At 34.9% G+C, this 22,917-nt stretch overlaps 1 pseudogene; it reads left to right on the top strand.

Annotated features, from left to right (window-relative positions):
• The first annotated feature begins 14,798 nt into the window (after positions 1 to 14,798).
• Positions 14,799 to 22,353, top strand: LOC133077244 (electron transfer flavoprotein subunit beta-like; annotated as a pseudogene).
• The last annotated feature ends 564 nt before the right edge of the window (positions 22,354 to 22,917 follow it).

Consider the following 22,917-nt stretch of genomic DNA (forward strand, 5'->3'; position numbering starts at 1 on the left):
ATTTTTCTTTGTCTTTAATTTTTGCCAATTTGATTACTATGTATCTTGGCATGTTTCTCCTTGGGTTTATACTGTATGGGACTCTGCACTTCCTGGGCTTGGGTGGCTATTTCCTTTCTCATGTTAGGAAAGTTTTCTACTATAATCTCTTCAAATATTTTCTCTGGTCCTTTCTCTCTCTCTTCTCCTTCTGGGACCCCTATAATGCAAATGTTTTTGTGTTTAATGTTGTCCCAGAGGTCTCTTGGGCTGTCTTCATTTCTTTTCAGTCTTTTTTCTTTATTCTGTTCTGCAGTAGTGAATTCCACCATTCTGTCTTCCAGGTCACTTATCCGTTCTTTTGCCTCAGTTTTTCTGTGATTTATTCCTTCTAGTGTAGGTTTCATTTCAGTTATTGTATTGTTCATCTCTGTTTTTTTTGTTCTTTAATTCTTCTAGGTCTTTGTTAAACATTTCTTGCATCTTCTCGATCTTTGCCTCCATTCTTATTCTGAGGTCCTTGATCATCTTCACTATCATTATTCTGAATTCTTTTTCTGGAAGGTTGCCTATCTCCACTTCATTTAGTTGTTTTTCTGGGGTTTTATCTTGTTCCTTCATCTGGTATATAGCCCTCTGACTTTTCATCTTGTCTATCTTTCTGTGCATGTGGTTTTTGTTCCACAGGCTGCAGGGTTGTAGTTCTTCTTGCTTCTCAAAGCAGGCTTTAAAACAAAGTCTGTAATAAAAGACAGAGAAGGCATTATATAATGATAAAAGAGTCAATCTAAGAGAGCATACAAGATATGTAAAAATGTATGCATCTAATGTAGAAGTGCCTATATATATATATATAGTACTTATTATTATACATAAAGGGAGAAATTGACAGTAATACAATAACAGTAGGGGACTTTAATCCCCCCCCCCCACTTACATCAATGGATAGATAACCAGGAAGGTAATCAAAAAGGAAACAGTGGCCTTAACTGGCACATTAGGTCAGTTAGATTTAATAATATCTGCAGGACATTCCATCCAGAAAAAACAGAGTACACATTCTTTTTAAGTGCACGTGGAATTCTCCAGGATACATTTCATGCCAGGCCACAAAAAAAGTTTCAGTGAATTTAAGATTGAAATTATATCAAGGATCTTTTAGGACCCCAACGGTATGAAACTAGAAATGATAAAACTGAAAGATAAAACTGAAAGATAAAGACTGAAAAAAAAATGTGTTCACTAAACAACATGCTACTAAAAAAACAATGTGTCAACGCATAAATCAAAGAGGATATAAAAATTACCTGAATCAAAGAAAAAAGAAACACAACTTTCCGAAATGTATGCGACGCAGCAAAAGCAATTCCAAGGAGGAAGGTTATAGCAAGACAGGCCTACCTCAAGAAGCAAGAAAATCTCAAAAACACAACCTAACTTACTGTATAAAGGAATTAGAAAAAGAAGAACAAACACGCCCCAAAGTTAGTAGAAGGAAGGAAATAATAAAGATCAGAGCAGAAATCAATAAAATTGAGACCCAAACAAAAGTAATAGAAAAGATCAGTGAAACCAAGAGCTGGTTTTTTAAAAGATAAACAAAATTGACAAGGCTTTCACCAGGCTTATTAAGAAAAAAAAAAAGAGAAGACCCAAATAAACAAAATTAGAATTGAAAGGGAGAAGTCACAGTTGATATCACAGAAGTACAAACAAGCATTATAGAATACTACAGTTATATGCCAACAAACTGGACAACCAGAGAAATGCATAAATTCCTGGAAACATACAATCTTCCAAGACTGAATCAGGAAGAAATTGATAATCTGGATAGTCTGATTACTAGTATTGAAATTGAAACAATAATTTAAAAAACTGCCAACAGACAAAAGTCCTGGACCAGATGGCTTCATAGGGGAATTCTACCAAGCATTCAAAGAGTTAATATCTGTTTTTCTAAAGCTATTCCAAAAGATTGAAAAAGAAGAAATACTCCCAAATGCATTATACAAAGTAACAATTACCCTGACACCAAACCAGATAAAGACACTATGGAAAAAGAAAATTACAGACCAATATCCTTGATAAACATACATTCAAAAATCCTCAACAAAATATTAGCAAACCAAATTCAACAACACATAAAGAGTTTATACTTCATGATCAAGTGAGATTTATTCCAGGGATACAAGGGTCATTCAATATCCATAAATTAATCCATGTGATATATCACATTAACCAAAAGCTAAAAATCACATGATCATAGGTGTAGAAGAAGCATTTGACAAAATTCAACATTCATTCATAATGAAAACTCTCAACAAAGTTGGTATAGTGTGGGTACATATCTCAACATAAGAAAGGCCATTTATGTCAACACTACATCTAACATGGTGGAAAGCTAAAAGGTTCTCCTCTAAGATCAGGAGCAACATATTGATGCCCACTCTTGTCATTTCTACTTAAATAGTATTGGAAGTCCTAGCCACAGCAACCAGTCAAAAAAAATAAATGAAAGTCATCCAGTTGGAAGGAAAGATATAAAACTGTCACTATCTGCAAGTGACTTGATACTATATAGAAAACCCTAAAGACTCCACCAAAAAACAATATTAGAACAAATAAATTAATTCAGTAACATTTCAGGATACAAGATTAATATACTGGAATCTCTCATGTTTCTAATTGCTGATAATAAACTATCAGAAAGAGTTTACATTTACAATCACATCTATGTTGTTGCAAAAGGACCATGATGGACCTGGAGGGTATTATGCTTAGTTAAATAAATTGGACAGAGAAAAATAAATACTGTATGTTTTCACATATACATGAAATCTAAAAAATAAATCAAGTAAATAAAACAAAACGTAACTTAGAGATACAGAAAACAAAGTAGTTACCAGTGAGGAGAAGGGTCAGAGAAGGACATGATAGGTGAAAGACATTAAGAGGTACAAACTACTAGGTATAAAATAACTTAGATACAAAGACAATGTATAGCACAGGGAATATAGCCAATATTTTGTAATATAATAATTTCATAAGGAGTAAAATCTATTAAAATATCTAATCACTATGTTGTACACCTGAAACTAATATGATATTGTAAGTCAACTATACTTCAATGAAAATAATAATAAACTATTGTGCATACATAATATGAAATGTTATACAGTTTGACTTAAAAGTGTGGACTGTTAAAATTTTTAGGAGAATAGTAGTAGGTTATGAAATAAACCAGTATTTTATATTTTATTAAAAATAAAACTATAAGATTAAATTATTAAAAGTAATGACTCTGGATGAATTTCTAAAAGATTTTGTACTCCTTTACACTTCTTTATAATTGTTTGAAATCTTTATATTCTTTTTCTAAGCAGAAATATTTCTAAGAAATATATTTCTAAGAAAATATTATTAAAAAATATATTTCAAAGAAAAATATTTCAATTTATAACAAGCAGAAATGTTTAATGGTTTAGGGATTATTTTTAAACACAATATATCACCTTGTCAAATTGACCACAAGTGGTAACTTCTGATTGCTGTTTCACCTAAACACCTTTAACTTCTAGAGCAAAGTCACTTATTGAAAAGGCAAAGATTTATTTGACTCCCTTAGCCAGGTATACTTTGACTAAAAACAGTAAACATACAATTTCCCTTAGGTTAATAGTTCACTAGACTACACATTTTTTGCAGAAACTATAAAATATTAAATTCCCAGAATTCTAACTTCTAAAATGATCATTTTAGATGGTTCTCACAATAATTAAGATCAAGTGTAACTTGTTTAACTTGTTCTTTTTTTTTTTTTTTAATTTTCCCAAATTCTTTCATTTTCCTACAAAACATTTCACTTGAATTTATTTTATGTATTTATGGCTGGCTCTTTTTTTCCTGAGGGGTTTAGCTTAAATATCTTTTCCTTAAAGCATACCTCTCTAACTATTTACTCAAAGTAGTTCTAGCCAAAATTAATCTCTATTTTTCCTGTTTAGAAAACTTTATAATTTGTATTTTTAACTGCTTACATGTTTTCTCTTCTTTGTGCACTAGAATGTACAATCCAGAAAGCTAGATACATTCCCATCTAGTTCACCTTTGCATTCCCAATATCTAATATAGTGTTTAGCACACAATATTTGCATAATAATTGTTTGATGGAAAGTACATTGGAGTAGATCCTACTTCTAACACACAGTTCACAAAAACTCAGATAATTTTTTTATTTGCTCTGCTATTTATAAAAGTTTTCATCCAAAAATCCTCTGCAGGAATTACTTGAACGAGAACACATCTCCATGCATTATGTTTAATCAAACCTAGTAAGAGTGTGTAGAATTTTTCTAGTTTGAGGTTAATTATTATAGCTAATCATTGGCTATATTATTATTATGAATTGCCTCTAGATCTTCTCATTGCATTTCTAAGAAATGGGACAGTTATAACCAACCCTTACACAGATTGGTTGGGTTGTCTTTTCTGCTCCTCTGATTTAAGAGTAAGCTTTTAGATGCAAGACATAGTCATATGAAAAATGATATCTGGCTTCATCTGAAGTTTTATTAAAAAGAAATGCCTACAAATACTATTTTGCTCTTATATCAAAGGCAAATTAGTTTTACTCTAGAGATTTTGAGCTTTTACCTCATGGTCTATTTTCATTTCTGATATAATTGACATCATATCAACATGAAGATATATTATTTTATATTTCATAAAAAGTAATTATATGAATCTAGATTTATACAAGATATATACAATATTTATACAAGTATTTGTTCTGACTCTAGTTATTTGAATGAAATAATATACAAAGGAATGACATAGTTATAGAAAAATGTTCATTGCAAAGATTAGCACACTTTTAAAAATCCATTTATTAAAACCACTATATGTCTTCATAGCTTAAGAAAAAGGGATTTAAATAACTGTTTGTAGTGGTAATAAAAAATATCTCAGGGAAGAATCGTAGGTTAGCAACACTGAATTTTAAAATGAAGATGAGCTGCAAAGTGCTGAATCTTTAATCAATATATGTTTCTTACAAAAGTTTGCTCTTATTAACACCAATGAGGAAATAAATTATTACTTCATGCCAGGAAAGTGAATTATTGTGATCACAATTCAAAGGAAACTAAAATCAAGCAACATCAGTTGCACAAACATAATAAAAATTACTCATGTGAATTTCAAGAATATCTGGAGACATACTGGCACTTGGATCCTTCAAAGAAATGTGTAATGCAAACATTAAATATTAGGACGTGGCATGTACTCAGTCATTTTTCAAATGACCCAGACCATTTTGGGTGTTTCCATCTGTGAATCAGTCCTATTAGATATGTTTCATACAGACCACTACTTACTACATAAGATAAAGCACAGTATTCTCCCCTTTTCTCTTCTGATGAAAGAACTTTAAAAAGCCTAACTTAGCCTATTTTTCTCATATCTATTCAGTTAATTCTCATTACTGATTTTTTCAGCGCTCATGTATGTTAGTTTCTTTTTGTCACTATAAAATAAAATGTCACATAAATTATAATACTGTCACCCATTATTTAGGCTGTAATCCTTCAACTTAATTACATTTATCATTAATTCTCAATATAAGTGGTTCTGGTATGTTTTTAACAACTACTCAAGACCTAAATTCAATGTGTATATATATGACAGACAAGATATAAAAGTTTGGGCTGCAACATATTTCCAAATATGACACATATCCAGTGTCCATTAGAATCTACCCCTGGGTCCCAAAATAAAAGTTATCAAGATGTTAACATTATAGGAAATGTATAATACTTATAATAAGGTACATATCAAATTTAATTTTACTGATTTTAAGCTCTGCAATTTAAATCTATATCAGTCTTATTATATAATATCAAGACCATGCATCCAGTTGTTCAAAATAAAAGCTACAGTCACTCTTGATTACTTTCTTTTTTTAATACACTCATACCTTCTACCAAGAATTCCAGTTGGCTTTATCCACAAACTATAACCCAAACCTGAACACTTCTCCACTGTCTACACTTTCCCTTCCATTCAAAATTAACATTATTTTTCATTTGCACAACCAAAAAAGGAATCCTCCTAAGCGGTCTTCCACTTCTACACTTATCACATTACAATCAACTATCCACAGAGATGACAATATGATAATAAAATTTAAAAAGAGCATAAGATCATTCACTCCTTTGATTAAAATATTTCAATAACTTGTTCTAAAACTTATAATAAAATTCAAAATTTTTATAATTATCTTACAGGACTCAACATAACCTGGTGCTTACTTCTCACTCCAGCCTAATTTCTTATTATTTCTCCCTTTCAATCAAGATACTCCAGCCACACATGTCTTCTTTCTATTTCAGGAAAACCACTGCCCATGTACCATTTATTCCCTTCACCACAGATGCTGTTCTCTGCTTTGCACAGTTCCATCATTATTTATATCTGATCTCAAAGATCATCTCTTTACAAAAGCTTTTCTTAACCATCCTAACTAAAATAGCTCTAACAGCACTCATCATATAGTCTCATTCTGCAAAGCCATTACTGCAGTCTGGAATGATATTTTTGTTTTGATATCCTCATGACATCCTCCATGAAGGTAGAAGTTTTGCACAGTTTACCACTATATTTCTAGAGCCTAAAACATAGACTGTTGTGTTGTAAGCAGTCAATAGCTGTCTATTGAATGAGTGAATTTGTTAATGGAAATACATGCTAATGAGAATTTTTCTATGATTAGTAAACAGATCACATGAAACTCTTAGTCTTGTGGAAATTTACTCATGTATAGGCATATTTTGTGTCAATTTAGGCATATCTAGACACAACCTCCCTTAGGAGGAGTCAAACTAAATGTATAATCAGTATGTGTGGATTTGCCCTTAACTTGACTTCTGTTTCAGCATACACACTGTTTTTGTGTTGTAAATTATTATTTTAATAAACAGACTCTTTTGTTCTTAACAGCAATAAGGAGGAAACAATGGATAAAATAGGTCGTATCTTAAAAGCTGAAAGGAAAGGGTATTAATATTTCATTTAGGCACACTCATTTCCTGAATGGAAAATTAAGGAAGCAGTAGCTTACAATCTATGCTGATGCACATTTCTGAGCAACAATAAAGAAACTTATTAAAGTGAATACAAAGTGTAGGTTGATCCCCATGATGACTTATCTTCATAATAACAAAACAATAAAAGCTCCACACTGAAACTCTCAGAAAAATGCAACAGCATCATTTGCATCTCTAGTGTCTACTCATAAGTATGAGCGTTAGTATCTAACCCTGAGCTACTGAGACTGCCATTTTAATTTCCTCCTTTGCAAAGTCCACTGACTTCTAAGCATTAGAAAGGACAAAGAGTTTATTAAGCCAGACTCAGAAAAATTCACTATCTACATAGAAATGGGAGAAAGGAGAAGAGAAGAAAGAAATGGGGGAAAAGGGTAAAGAAACAGAGTGCAAAATGAAAGGAAGAAATAGAAATGCAGAAAAGAAAAAAAGATATGGTGATGATGAATCAGGGATTATTATATAACCACATTCTCCTTTTCAATTTTTCAAGTATTACTGGAAGAAAATTGGATTCAGAAAAACTTCATAAATATCATTTAGCATTATTCATTCAACAAAATTTTACCAAACACTATTATGTTTATTTAATACTCATATATATGTATATAAATATATATATATAATGAATAATTATTGCACTGGGCAGTCAGAAAAATGATCTGAGGTGTTGCCATTTCAGGAGATACCTGAATCATAAGAAATTGTCAACTAAGGAAAGCTCAGAGGAGAAGAATTAAGCAAAAATGATAAACCTTTTATCTTCATGAAGTGCTCTGTAAGTTGTTTTTAAAACTAATCATATAATTACATTTCTTATGTCATAGGTGCTCATATTCTAATAAGAACAATATCAGTCTGGCTAAATATAAAATGAAACAAAACATATTGGTAGTGAGACCACAAGTTAGAAAATTTGATGATAACAGAGAAGTCTGTATTAGTTTGGTTGAGGATTGGTTTTGTCAATCAAGAACTTTCTCAGTAACTAATAGCTTAAACAAAATTAATAGGGACAATATGAAGAGCAATATGAAAAAATTATCATAAGCAACAATGTAACAGATATTATTTTACCCACATAAAGAACGTCTGTGAAAACTGACCACAAAAAGGGGTCATAACATATGTCTTGAATTTTTTCTAGCCACCACTCAATTAATTTAGAAACTAGAAAAATTCCTCATATTTTACAAATTAGTAAATATACTATTAACACAGGTAAAATAAGCAATCATAATAGAAATTAAGAACACTTAAAATGATTATTCTCATACTTCACATCAAAACGTAACAAAATGAAATTAAAATGCAAATATAAAATAGAAAGACTGGATAATGACAAATAGTTTTTTGAAGTATTGACATTTAAATTTTTGATGAGGAGATAATTTAAAAATAAGAGAAGACACAAATAAAAAGACATTATAAAAGAAAATACATAAATATCTACAGAAGCCACAGAGATAAAATGATGACAGTATAGATTAAAAAGTTTTCTGTCAACATAATTTTTAAATTATAAAAACAGATAAACTACCAGAAAAAATATATAGATAAATTACTAGAAAATAAATAGAAAGCATAAGTGGTCCAAAAATTGAATTAGTAGAGTCGGTCATTTTAACCGAGTCTTAATAACTCTAATTATTAAGTACCTTAAAGATTCTATATCAAAAGTACTTCAAGCTCCTAGGTCAGTCAAACTTTGCTTCAGAGACTCCCCTGGAGGTCCAGTGGTTGGGACTTCACCTTCCAATGTGGGGGGGTGCGGATTCAATCCCTGGTCAGGGAGCTGGGATCCTGCATGCTTCATGGCAAAAAAAACCCAAAACATAAAACAGAAGCAGTGTTGTGGCAAATTCAATAGAGACTTTAAAAAGAGTCCACATGGAAAAAAAAGAAAAAATCTTAAAAAAAAGCCCTCAGCTTCATATTCTACCTTTGCAGTTTTTCCAGATGTGATGACTTTAGATAAATTATGCCACATTTCTGCACCTCAGTTTCCTGGTCTTCAGAATATGGATAATATAAATATTTCACAAGATAGTTGTTCAGCTTAAATGAGAAAATATAAGCAATATTATAGTACAGAACATGTACATTAGAGTTCATGCCTCTTCCATCACACACTACTCATACAACTAATTATATGTACGAAGCCTTTTAAAGATACTTTATATATAGAAAGGAAATTGGACTGTAGACTTAGAAAGTAATAGGTTTGAATATGAGGTCCTTCATTTAGTTTTCCATTAACTCTGCAAACTTGCATAATTTTATTTTCTTCTCTCAGTCTCACTATGATCATCTTCAGGAGAACAACTATATTTAGCACCTAGGGTTGTCATTAGATTAAATGATGTAATATGTTTATGACACTTAGTATAGAATAAGTGCTTAAAAGCTATAGAGTAGCCCTATGCAATGACATTTAATACGCCAATGAGACCTGAAGACTACTTTCAAAATTCAGTCATCAACGTTACCTCAGGAGATAAAAATCTGTGTTAAGTTTATCACAAAGAATCACTGACTAAAAATAAAGCTGCACGTTTCAATAGATTAATTAGTTGGGCTTTGGCTATCTTTTTTGTTTGTTTGTTTGATTCAGTTTAAACCAGACCAGTAGATTGGATAAGTTGAATATGGGGAATAACATAGGTTTGGAAATACATAGCCTAGTTCATATTTTGGCACCACCACTTCCTAGCTTTGTAATCTTTAAGAAGCAATTTTGCTTCCCTAAGCCTGTTACCTCAAATAGAAATTAAAAGTATAAAAGAAACTTCTTTAGATTATTTTGAGAAACAAGTGAGAAACTGTTATAAAACAATTAGTTTAGTGTTTAGAATATTTGTAAAAGCATAAGAAGTGTTAAATGTTACTACCATTATTACTCTTATTATTCATTGTCATTATCATAGTTAATAACATTATAATTACCAACTTAGTGAATTTTCCTTCCTTCAGTATCTGGGAGAATCTGTACTGAATGAAAATTCATTTTGCATTTTATATAAAGGCATATGGAATGAGTAAAAGTGTGTTATTTTATACTGCATCTAGACTGTATATATATCTATTTATTATAGATAGCATTGGAGTGGTTCCTTGGACATTTACTATATTCTAGGCACTATGTTAAAGAAGTAATGCTTCCACTGTGAAGGACATTACATTATGAGAAATAAAGTTTTTTGATAAACTCTAGCTTATTTTATTAACAGAGTTATAAAAGTGGTTACTATCAGAAAAAAATAAAATGTGATCTCTAGTTCCAGGGTGGAGTGGGTTGTATACTCTGATATTCCCAGAATCATATCCTCTAACCTCAAAAGTTCAAACATTTAGTGAAGAGCTAACACCTTTCCTTCTCAAACTCTTCCAAAAAATGCAGAAGAAGGAGCACTTCGAAGCTCATTCTATGAGGCAACCATCACCATGATACCAAAACCAGACAAAGATATCACAAAAAAAGAAAATTACAGACAAGTAACACTGATGAACATAGACGAAAAAGTCCTGAACAATATACTAGCAAACAGAATCCAACAACACATTAAAAGAACCATACAACATGATCAAGTGAGATTTATCCCAGGGATGCAAGGATTCTTCAGTATATGCAAATCAATCAACATGATACACCACATTAGCAAATAGAATAATAAAAATCATATGATCATCTCAATAGATGCAGAAAAACCTTTTGACAAAATTCAACACTGATATGATAAAAAGTCTCCAGAAAGTGGACATAGAGGACACCTACCTCAACATAATAAAGGCCATAGAGGATAAACCCACAGTAAACATCATTCTCAATGGTGAAAAACCAAAAGCATTTCCTCTAAGGTCAGGAACAAGACAAGGATATCTACTCTCACCCCTATTATTCAATGTAGTTTTGGAAGTCTTAGTCATGGCAATCAGAGAAGAAAAGGAAATAAAATGAATTCAAATTGGAAAAGAAGAAGTAAAATTGTCACTGTTTGCAGATGACATGATACTATATACAGAGAATCCTAAAGATACCACCAGAAAACTAGTAGAGCTAATCAATGAATTTGGTAAAGTTGCAGGATACAAAATTAACTAACAGAAATCTCTTGCATTCCTATACATTAACAACAAAAGATCTGAAAGAGAGATTAAGGAAACAATCCCATTTACCATTACAACAAAAAGAATAAAATACCTAGAAATAAACCTACCTAAAGAGGCAAAAGACCAGTACTCAGAAAACTATAGGATACTGATGAAAGAAATCAATGATGACATAAACAGATGGAGAGATATACCATGCTCCTGGATAGGAAGAGTCAATATTGTGAAAATGATTATACTACCCAAAGCAATCTACAGATTCAATGCAATCCCTATCAAATTACCAATGTCATTTTTCACAGAATTAGAACAAAAAATTTTACAATTTGCATGGAAACACAAAAGACCTGGAATAGTCAAATCAATCTTGAGAAAGAAAAACAGAGGTGAAGGAATCAGGCTCCCTGACTTCAGACTATACCACAAAGGTACAGTAATCAAGACAGTATGGTACTGGCACAAAAACAGAAATATAGATCAATGGAACAGGATAGAAAGCCCAGAGATAAACTCATGCACATATGGTCACCTTATCTTTGATAAAGCAGGCAAGGATATACAATGGAGAAAAGACAGCCTCTTCAATAAGTGTTGCTGGGAAAACTGGACAGCTACATGTAAAAGAATGAAATTAGAACACTCCTTAACACCATATACAAAAATAAACTCAAAATGGATTAAAGACCTAAATGTAAGGCCAGACGCTATCAAACTCTTAGAGGAAAACATAGGCAGAACACTCTATGACATAAATCACAGCAAGATCCTTTTTGACCCACCTCCTAGAGAAATGGAAATAAAAGCAAAAATAAACAAATGGGACCTAATGAAACAAAAGCTTTTGCACATCAAAGGAAACCATAAACAAGATGAAAAGACAACCCTCAGAATGGGAGAAAATATTTGCAAATAAAGCAACTGACAAGGGTTTAATCTCTAAAATATACAAACAGCTCATGCAGCTCAATATCAAAAAAACAGCAATCCAATCAAAAAATGGGCAGAAGACCTAAATAGACATTTCTCCAAAGAAAACATACAGATGGCCAACAAACACATGAAAAGACACTGAACATCACTAGTTATTAGAGAAATGCACATTAAAACTACAATGAGGTATCACCTCACACTGGTCAGAATGGCCATCATCAAAAAAATCTGTAAACAATAAATGATGGAGAGGCTGTGGAGAAAACGGAACCCTCTTACAGTGTTAGTGGAAATGTAAACTGATACAGCCACTATAGAGAACAATATGGAGGTTCCTTAAAAGACTAAAAATAGAACTACCATATGACCCAGAAATCCCACTATTGGGCATACACCCTGAGAAAACCATAATTGCAAAAGATGCATGCACTCCAACGTTCATTGCAGCACTTTTTACAATAGCCAGGACCTGAAAGCAACCTAAATGTCCATCAAGAGAGGAATGGATAAAGAACTTGTGGTACATATATAAAATGGAATATTACTCAGCCATAAAAAGGAACGAAATTGGGTCATTTGTAGAGACGTGGATGGACCTGGAGTGTGTCATACAGAGTGAAGTAAGTCAGAAAGAGAAAAAAAAAATCATATATTAATGCATATATGTGGAATCTAGAAAAATGGTGCAGATGAACTTATCTGCAAAGCAGAAATAGAGACAAAGATATAGAGAACAAATGTATGACTACCAAAGGGAGGTGGATTGGGAGATTGGGGTTGATATATATACACTATTATGTATAAAATAGATAACTAATGAGAATAGACTCTATGGAACAGGGAACTCTACTCAATGCTCTGTGGTCACCGAAATGGGAAAGAAATAAAAGGAAGAGGAGATATATGTATGTGTATGGCTGAATCACTTTGCTGTACAGCAGAAACTAACACAACATTGTAAAGCAACTATACTTCAATTAAAAAAAAAATTAAACTGTTAAGGAGCACATTTGGAATAACACTGAATTATCATCTTGATTTTAGGTAAGCCACCATGGAACAAAATTTAAATGTGTTACACAGCTAGCTTAATGACAGAGTCAAAAATAAAGTAAAGGTTTCTTTCTCCAATACTCATGTTCATCACACTTGATATCTCTCCAAGTGTTGGCATCAAGAGAACTCATAAGTACCTATCCAATGTTATTTGACATTATCCTAAATGTCTTTTCTCATTCTTTTTGTTCTAATGTTCTATCATTAACTTTCATAGCCCATTTATTAATTACATTTTCAAAAGTTAATTTGGGGAGAAATTCTAGATATGGTGTCTTGAAGACAAATGTAATTCCGCTTTATCAGTTCTTTCTGTGGAGTACTATGACCACCATACCAGAGAAGTTGGAAGAGCTTAAGTCTTGAATCCAAAAGCTCTCTGTTACTCAGAAATATTTCATAGTTTTGCAGAATTAAATGTGCCCCTTAACTCAGGCAAGGAAGACTTAGAGGTAGACACAGTTTCCTCTTCTCTAGATTTCATGTATTCTCAGTTCCCCTCTGGCTTCCTATATCCTTCTGGTAGCAATCCCTGCACTAATAATCATGCCTGGGGAAGAGTAGAAGTGCTCACACCTTTCAAGTTGCACAGAAATTATGCTCTCTGTGGGATAAATCCAAGGAGTTGTTTACCAAGTTGCACAGAAATTATGCTCTCCGTGGGTTAAATCCAAGGAGCTGGTTACTTCAAGGTGTTTCATTGAAAACCTCCTAGCAATTTCTTGGCAACCTTTGATTACAGTGTTATCTATTTAGGAATAAAATAAAATTTCCTGGACTTTTACTTAGAGAGTATGCATTTTGATGAGTATTAAGTAATGAAAACTCATAGATGTCTCTAGACAAATAAGCTAGCTTCTCTTATCAGTTGTAAAGAGACATTGTTCTGTGGTAATGAGTCCAGCAAGAACTATCAAGGCTAACGACTTCAGTCACAGGATAAAAAAATCCTTCCTGTGTAAATCCTTTCAAAAAACAAACAAAAAAACACACCCACTGGAAACACACTGAAAATGACATTGAAGAGGAGTTTTTCAAAAGTGTTTTGAAGTTAAAAATTTATCCAATTTGGAAAAAGATTTTCAAAACTACCAAATATAAGACTGTAGAAGATGGCATTTAATCCAGCCAAATCTGTAAACTGGAAATGGAGGTCACTTATTATGTATGGAAAAAAGTAGAATATTTATTAAAGCAAACATTAGACATAAAAGGAAAAGTGAAAGGTCTAAAATCTTTTAAATTCAATATGTCATCATACATTGGATGTTTTCAATGAATCATGCATCAACTAAAACAAACTTCATTTAAATATCTGAAGTGATTCAATTGAAAGAATCAAGAGAATAAACATATACTGAAGTTCATGGCAAGGTCAAAGGATATTTAAAATGTCAGTTTTGTTTTTGAGCCACTTGTTTATGCCTTTCAGGAGTTATCAAAAGGATAAATCTTGAAGCGAGGGAAGAATTAAATATTCATTTACACAAAACTATGACTATGCTTGTTTATGTAAAAGAAAGTAATAAATTAAGAATGTATCTGGTTATGCATGGCATAGTAATCACCATATAAAATATTTTACTAAAAACGAGTTAATAGGGTTGCTGCAGCAGGAAGATGGTAGAGCTGAGTGCGATTATGGCTGTCAAGAGGGTCATCGACTTCGCCGTGAAGATTCCTTGTCATGGATTATAAATTTATACATGGTCTGATTCCAGCTCTCCTCAGCAGCTGCCTCTCTTGTTCCTCCCTCTGTCAGGCACCACAGTGCCTGTAATTGCTGTGTCCTGTGCCAAAGGACTCTCATCCCTGTCTTCTGCTTGGCTATCTCCCAGAGGCTGATGGACAATGAAGCTAATGATGCATAAGATCTAGGGCCCCATACAGGCACAAGCTTCCTTCGAGGTATCGTGCATAATGTTTTATTTATATTTTTGTCTTTTTTTTTCCCCAAATAAGTATCAAAGAATTGATGAGGAAAGTATCTGACACTACTTTTCCTACTCCCCACTTGGTGTCTCAGCTTACTAAGGCTGTGTGGCTGACAGGGGCTTGGTGCTCCAGCCGGCTGTAAGGCCTGAACCTCTGAGGTGGGAGAGCAGAGCTCAGGATATTGGTCCACCAGAGACCTACCGGCCCCTTTTAATATCAATTGGCGAGAGCTCAGCCAGAGATCTCCATCTCAATGCAAAGACCCAGCTCCACTCAAAGACCAGCAAGCTCCAGTGCTGGACACCCCATGCGAAACAACTAGCAAGACAGGAACACAAAACCAAACATTAGCAGAAAGGCTGCCTAACATCATAATAAGTTCACAGACACCTCAAAACACACCACTTGAAGTGGTCCTGCCCACCAGAAAGACAAGATACAGCCTCATCCATCAGAACACAGGCACCAGTCCCCTCCACCAGGAAGCCTACATGACCCACTGAACCAACCTTACCCACTGGGGGCAGACACCAAAAACAACATGAACTACGAACCTGCAGCCTGAGAAAAGGAGACTCCAAGCACAGTAAGTTAAACAAAATGTGAAGACAGAGAAATATGCAGCACATGAATGAGCCAGGTAAAAACCCACCAGACCAAACAAATGAAGAGGAAATAAGCAGTCTACCTGAAAAATAATTCAGAGTAATGATAGTAAAGATGATCCAAAATCTTGGAAGTAGAATGGAGAAAATACAAGAAACGTTTAATAAAGACCTAGAAGAACTAAAGAGCAAACAAACAATCATGAACACCACAGTAAATGAAATTAAAAATTCACTAGAAGGAATCAAGAGCAGAATAACTGAATCAGAAGAATGGATAGGTGACCTGGAAGATAAAATAGTGGAAACAATTACCGCAGAGCAGAATAAAGAAAAAAGAATGAAAAAAATTGAGGACAGTCTCAGAGACCTATGGGACATTAAACACACCAACATTCGAATTATAGGGGTCCCAGAAGAAGAAGAGAAAAAGAAAGGGAGAGAAAATATTTGAAGAGATTATAGTTGAAAACTTCCCTAATATTGGAAAGGAAATAGTCAATCAAGTCCAGAAAGCACAGAGTCACATAGAGGATAAATCCAATGAGAAACATGCCAAGACACATATTAATCAAATTATCAAAAATTAAATACAAAGAAAAAATACTGAAAGCAGCAAGGGAAAAGCAACAAACAACATACAAGGGAATCCCCATAATGTTAACAGCTGATCTTTCAGCAGAAATTCTGAAGGAAGTTCAGCAAGCCATAAGGAAGTGGCAGGACATATTTAAAGTGATGAAAGGGAAACATTTACAACTAAGATTACTCTACTCAGCAAGGACATCATCCAGATTTGACAGAGAAATTAAAAGCTTTAGAGACAAGCAAAAGCTAAGAGAATTCAGCATCACCAAACCAGCATTACAATAAAATGCTAAAGGAACTTCTCTAAGCAGAAAACACGAGAGAAGGAAACGACCTACAAAAACAAACCCAAAACAATTAAGAATATGGTAATAGGAACATATATATCGATAAATACCTTAAATGTAAATGGATTAAATGCTACAACCAAAAGGTATAGACTGGCTGAATGTATACAAAAACAAGACCTGTATATACACCATCTAAAAGAGACCCACTTCAGACCTACAGACTGTAAGTGAGGGGATGGAAAAAGATATTCCGTGCAAATAGAAATCAAAAGAAAGCTGGAGTAGCAATTCTCATATCACACAAAATAGACTTTAAAATAAAGATTATTACAAGAGACAAAGCAGGACACTACATAATGATCAAGGGATCAATCCAAGAAGAAGATATAACAATTGTAAATATTTATGCACCCAATATAGGAGCACCTCAATACATAAGGCAAATGCTAACAGCCATAAAAGGGGAAATCGACAGTAACAGAATCATAGTAGGGGACCTAAACACCCCACTTTCACCAAGGGACAGATCATCCAAAATGAAAATAAATAAGGAAACACAAGCTTTAAATGATACATTAAACAAGATGGGCTTAACTGATATTTATAGGCCATTCCATCCAAAAACAACAGAATACACTTTCTTCTCAAGTGCTCATGGAACATTCTCCAGGATAGATCATATCTTGGGTCACAGATCAAGCATTGGTAAATTTAAGAAAATTGAAATCATATCAAGTATCTTTTCTGACCACAGCACTATGAGACTACATATCAATTACAAGAAAAAATCTGTAAAAATGACAAACACAGGGAGGCTAAACAATATGCTACTAAATACCCAAGAAATCACTGAAGAAATCAAAGAAGAAATCAAAAAATACCTAGAGACAAATGACAATAAAAACACGATGACCCAAAATCTATGGGATGCAGCAAAAGCAGTTCTAAGAGGCAAGTTTATTGCAATATGATCCTACCTCAAAAACAAGAAAAATATCAAATAAACAACCTAACCTTACACCTAAAGCAAATAGAGAAAGAAAAACAAAAAAACACCAAAGTTAGCAGAAGAAATCATAAAGATCAGATGAGAAATAACTGGAAAAGAAATGAAGAAAACAATAGAAAAGATAAACAAAACTAAAAGCTGGTTCTTTGAGAAGATAAACAAAATTGATAAATCTTTAGCCAGACTCATCAAGAAAAAAAGCGAGAACTCAAATCAATAGAATTAGAAATGAAAAAGGAGAAGTAACAACTGACACTACAGAAATACAAAGGATCATGAGAGATTACTACAAGCAACTATATGCCAATAAATTGGAAAACCTGGAAGAAATGGACAAATTCTTAGAAAAGCACACCTTCCGAGACTGAACCAGGAAGAAATAGAAAATATAAACAGACCAATCACTAGCACTGAAATTGAAACTGTGATTAAAAATCTTCCAACAAACAAAAGCCCAGGACCAGAAGGTTTCACAGGTGAATTCTATGAAACATTAAGGGAACAGGTAACACCTATTCTTCTCAAACTCTTCCAAAATAGAGCAGAGGGAGGAACACTCCCAAACTCATTTTACGAGGCCACCATCACCCTGATACCAACACAAGACAAAGATGTAACAAAAAAAGAAAACTACAGGAGACTATCACTGATGAATATAGATGCAAAAATCCTCAACAAAATACTAGCAAACAGAATCCAGCAGCACATTAAAAGGATCATACACCATGATCATGTGGGATTTATCCCAGGAATGCAAGGATTCTTCAATATATGCAAATCAATCAATGTGATACGCCATATTAACAAATTTAAGGATAAAAGGATATGATCATTTCAATAGATGCAGAAAAAGCTTTTGACAAAATATAACACGAATTTTTGATAAAAACTGTCCAGAAAGTAGGCATACAGGGAACTTACCTCAACATAATAAAGGCCATATATGACAAACCCACAGCCAACATCGTTCTCAATGATGAAAAAATGAAACCATTTCCACTAAGATCAGAAACAAGACAAGGTTGCCCACTCTCACCACTATTATTCAACACAGTTTTGGAAGATTTATCCACAATAATCAGAGAAGAAAAAGAACTACAAGGAATCTAAATCAGAAAAGAAGAAGTAAAACTTTCACTGTTTGCAGATACATGTACTATACATAGAGAATCCTAAAGATGTTACCAGAAAACTACTAGAGTTAATCAATGAATTTGGTAAAGTGGCAGGATACAAAATTAATGCACAGAAATCTCTTGCATTCATATACACCAATGATGAAAAATCTGAAAGAGAAATTAAGGAAACACTCCCATTTACCACTGCAACAAAAAGAATAAAATAGCTAGGAATAAACCTACCTAGGGAGACAAAAGACCTGTATGCAGAAAACTATAAGACACTGATGAAAGAAATTAAAGATGATACAAACCTATGGAGAGATATTCCATGTTCTTGGATTGGAAAAAATCAACATTTTGAAAATGACTATACTACCCAAAGCAATCTACAGATTCAATGCAATATCTAGCAAACTACCAATGTCATTTTTCACAGAACTAGAACAAAAATTTTCACAATTTATATGGAAACACAAAAGACCCTGAATAGCCAAAGCCATCTTGAGAAAGAAAAATGGAGCTGGAGGAATCAGCCACACTGACTTCAGACTATACTACAAAGCTACAGTAATCAAGACAGCATGGTACTGACACAGAATCAGAAATATGGATCAATGGAACAGGATAGAAAGCCCAGAGATAAACCCAGGTACATATGGTCACCTTATTTTTGATAAAGGAGGCAAGAATATACAATGGAGAAAAGACAGCCTCTTCAATAATGGTGCTGGGAAAACTGGACAGCTACATGAAAAAGAATGAAGTTAGAATGCTCCCTAACACCATACACAAAAATAAACTCAAAATAGATTAAAGACCTAAATGTAAGGCCAGACACTATCAAACTCTTAGAGGAAAACATAGGCAGAACACTCTATGATATAAATCACAGCAAGATCCTTTTTGACCCACCTCCTAGAGAAATGGAAATAAAAGCAAAAATAAACAAATGGGACCTAACAAAACTTAAAAGCTTTTGCACATCAAAGGAAACCATAAACAAGATGAAAAGACAACCCTCAGAATGGGAGACAATATTTGCAAAGGAAGCAACTGACAAAGGATTAATCTCCAAAATATACAAGCAGCTCATGCAGCTCAATATCGAAAAACAAACAACCCAATCCAAAAATGGGCAGAAGATCTAAACAGACATTTCTCCAAAGAAGATATACAGATTGCCAACAGACACATGAAAGGATGCTCAACATCACTAATCATTAGAGAAATGCAAATCAAAACTACAATGAGAGGCTTCCCTGGTGGCGCAGTGGTTGAGAATCTGCCTGCCAATGCAGGGGACACGGGTTCGAGCCCTGGTCTGGGAAGATCCCACATGCTGCGGAACAACTATGCCCGTGAGCCACAACTACTGAGCCTGCGCGTCTGGAGCCTGTGCTCTGCAACAAGAGAGGCCGTGATAGTGAGACGCCCGCACACCGCGATGAAGAGTGGCCCCCACTTGCCGCAACTAGAGAAAGCCCTCGCACAGAAACGAAGACCCAGCACAGCCAAAAATAAATAATTATTAAAAAAAAAAAAATCCCTTCTCCTGTTTAAGAAAAAAAAAAAAAACTACAATGAGGTATCACCTCACACAGGTTAGAATGACCACCATCAAAAAATCTACAAACAATAAATGCTGGAAGGTGTGTGGAGAAAAGGGAACCCTCTTGCACTCTTGGTGGGAATTTAAATTGATACAGCCACTATGGAGAACAGTATGGAGGGTCCTTAAAAAACCAAATATAGAACTACCGTATGACCCAGCAATCCTGCTACTGGGCATATACCCTGAGAAAACCATAACTCAAACAGAGTCATGTACCACAGTGTTCATTGCAGCACTATTTACATTTGCCAGGACATGGAAGCAACCTAAGTGACCTTCGACAGATGTATGGATAAAGAAGATGTGGCACATATGTACAATGGAATATTACTCAGCTATAGAAAGAAACAAAATTGAATTATTTGTAGTGAGGTGGATGGACCTAGAATATGTCATACAGAGTGAAGTAAGTCAGAAAGAGAAAAACAAATACTGTATGTTAACACATACATATGGAATCTAAAAAAAAAGTGGTTCTGAAGAACCTAAGGGCAGGACAGGAATAAAGACGCAGACATAGAGAATGGACTTAAGGACACAGGGAGGAGGCAGGGTAAGCTGGGACGAAGTGAGAAAGTGGCTTGGACATATATACACTATCAAATTAAAATAGATAGCTAGTGGGAAGCAGCCTCATAGCACAGGGAGATCAGCTGGATGCTTTGTGACCACCTAGAGGGGTGGGATAGGGAGGGTGGGAGGGAGCGAGATGCAAGAGGGAAGGGATATGGGGATATATGTATACGTATAGCTGATTCACTTTGTTATACAGCAGAAACTAACAGAATGTAAAGCAATTATACTCCAATAAAGATGTTAAAAAAAATAATTAATTAATTAATTAATTATTTTAAAAAGAATAGAAAATGTCAGGGTAAGGTGTATAATGGAAGGGTTAGAATCCATCACTGAACCTCACATTGCCGTGGTATTTATGTTTATATATAAATGTATGTGTGCATTTATAATACACTTGGGAATATTGTAAAATGTACTTCTCGCTACGGGTTATGGTAAAGAAAAATTTGTGAAACACTCTTTCAGGCCCAAGGAGCAGCCACAGAGTAGGACAAGCATGTCAGATGTCCCTGGTGCTCAGTGAGTGTCTGAGTGCGAAGGTGGCCTCCACCCACCTGTGAATTCTAACCCTCTCTGTCCCTGAAGCTGTGGGACCCTCACAAGGTCCTGCTCCTTTCCACATCCCTCTGGCCCCCATCCAGCCTGGGCGAGGCTTGGTGTCTTGGTCACCCCCTACCCCCACCCCCGCCTTCTTGCCTGCTTCCCCCTGACCCTGCCAGTTCCCCTCCCGGCTGAGCAGATCCTGGTGAAGCCCGACAGGACAAGTGTGGTCAGACTGTGTGAAGCGCTCCATGAACCCCTTCTGCTAGATCGCTGTGGAGGAGGCTGTGCGGCTCAAGGAGAAAAAGCTGGTGAAGGAAGTCATTGCCGTCAGCTGCTGGCCTGCCCAGTGCCAGGAGACCATCCGCACCGCTCTGGCCATGGGTGCAGACCGAGGCATCCACGTGGAGGTGCCGGCTGCAGAGGCAGATCTCCTGGGTCCCCTGCAGGTGGCCTGGGTCCTGGCCAAACTGGCAGAGAAGGAGAAGGTGGACCTGGGCAAGCAGGCCATCGATGATAATTGTAACCAGACAGGGCATATGACAGCCAGATTTCTGGACTGGCCACAGGGCACATTCGCCTCCCAGGTGACGCTGGAAGGGGACAAGGTGAAAGGGGAGCAGGAGATCGATGGAGGCCTGGAGACCCTGCTCCTGAAGCTGCCTGACGTGGTGACTGCTGACCTGCAGCTCAACAAGCCCCACTACGATACGTTGCCCAACATCATGAAAGCCAAGAAGAAGATCGAGGTGATCAAGGCTGGGGACCTGGGCATGGACCTGACCTCCAAGTTCTCTGTGATTAGCTTGGAAGACCCACCCCAGCACACAGCCGGTGTCAAGGTGGAGACAGCAGAGGACCTGGTGGCCAAGCTGAGGGAGATTGGGCACATTTGAGCCCTTTCCCTGAAACCCAGCAATAAAACCATGACTCAAAAAAAAAAAAAAAGAATTAATATGTATTTAGTACTTATATATGCTTTATTTCATTTATTTCTTAAGGGTATGTGGTAAGTACTCTTACCAATTACATTTTAGAGAAAAGAAAAATATTAGAATTTACAGGGACTTAATAAATAGCATAAATTCACTAAACATTAATTTCTATAAAAATTCAAAATAACCCTCTGAAGTAGCTGTAATTACTTTTTCCATTTTGTGGATGAGGAAAAATGATACTTAGAAAATTTAAATAATTTGTTTACCTTCATACAGTGGCAGAGCTGGAAATCTATGTTCTTAACACTTTTTTTTTTTTTTTTAATTTTTTATTTATTTATTTATGGCTGTGTTGGGTCTTCGTTTCTGTGCTAGGGCTCTATCCAGTTGTGGCAAGTGGGGGCCACTCTTCATCGCAGTGCGCGGGCCTCTCACTATCGCGGCCTCTCTCGTTGCGGAGCACAGGCTCCAGACGCGCAGGCTCAGTAATTGTGGCTCACGGGCCCAGCCGCTCCGCGGCAT

The sequence above is a fragment of the Eubalaena glacialis genome, chromosome 17 (assembly GCF_028564815.1).
Source record: "Eubalaena glacialis isolate mEubGla1 chromosome 17, mEubGla1.1.hap2.+ XY, whole genome shotgun sequence".
In the NCBI taxonomy this organism is placed as follows: domain Eukaryota; kingdom Metazoa; phylum Chordata; class Mammalia; order Artiodactyla; family Balaenidae; genus Eubalaena; species Eubalaena glacialis.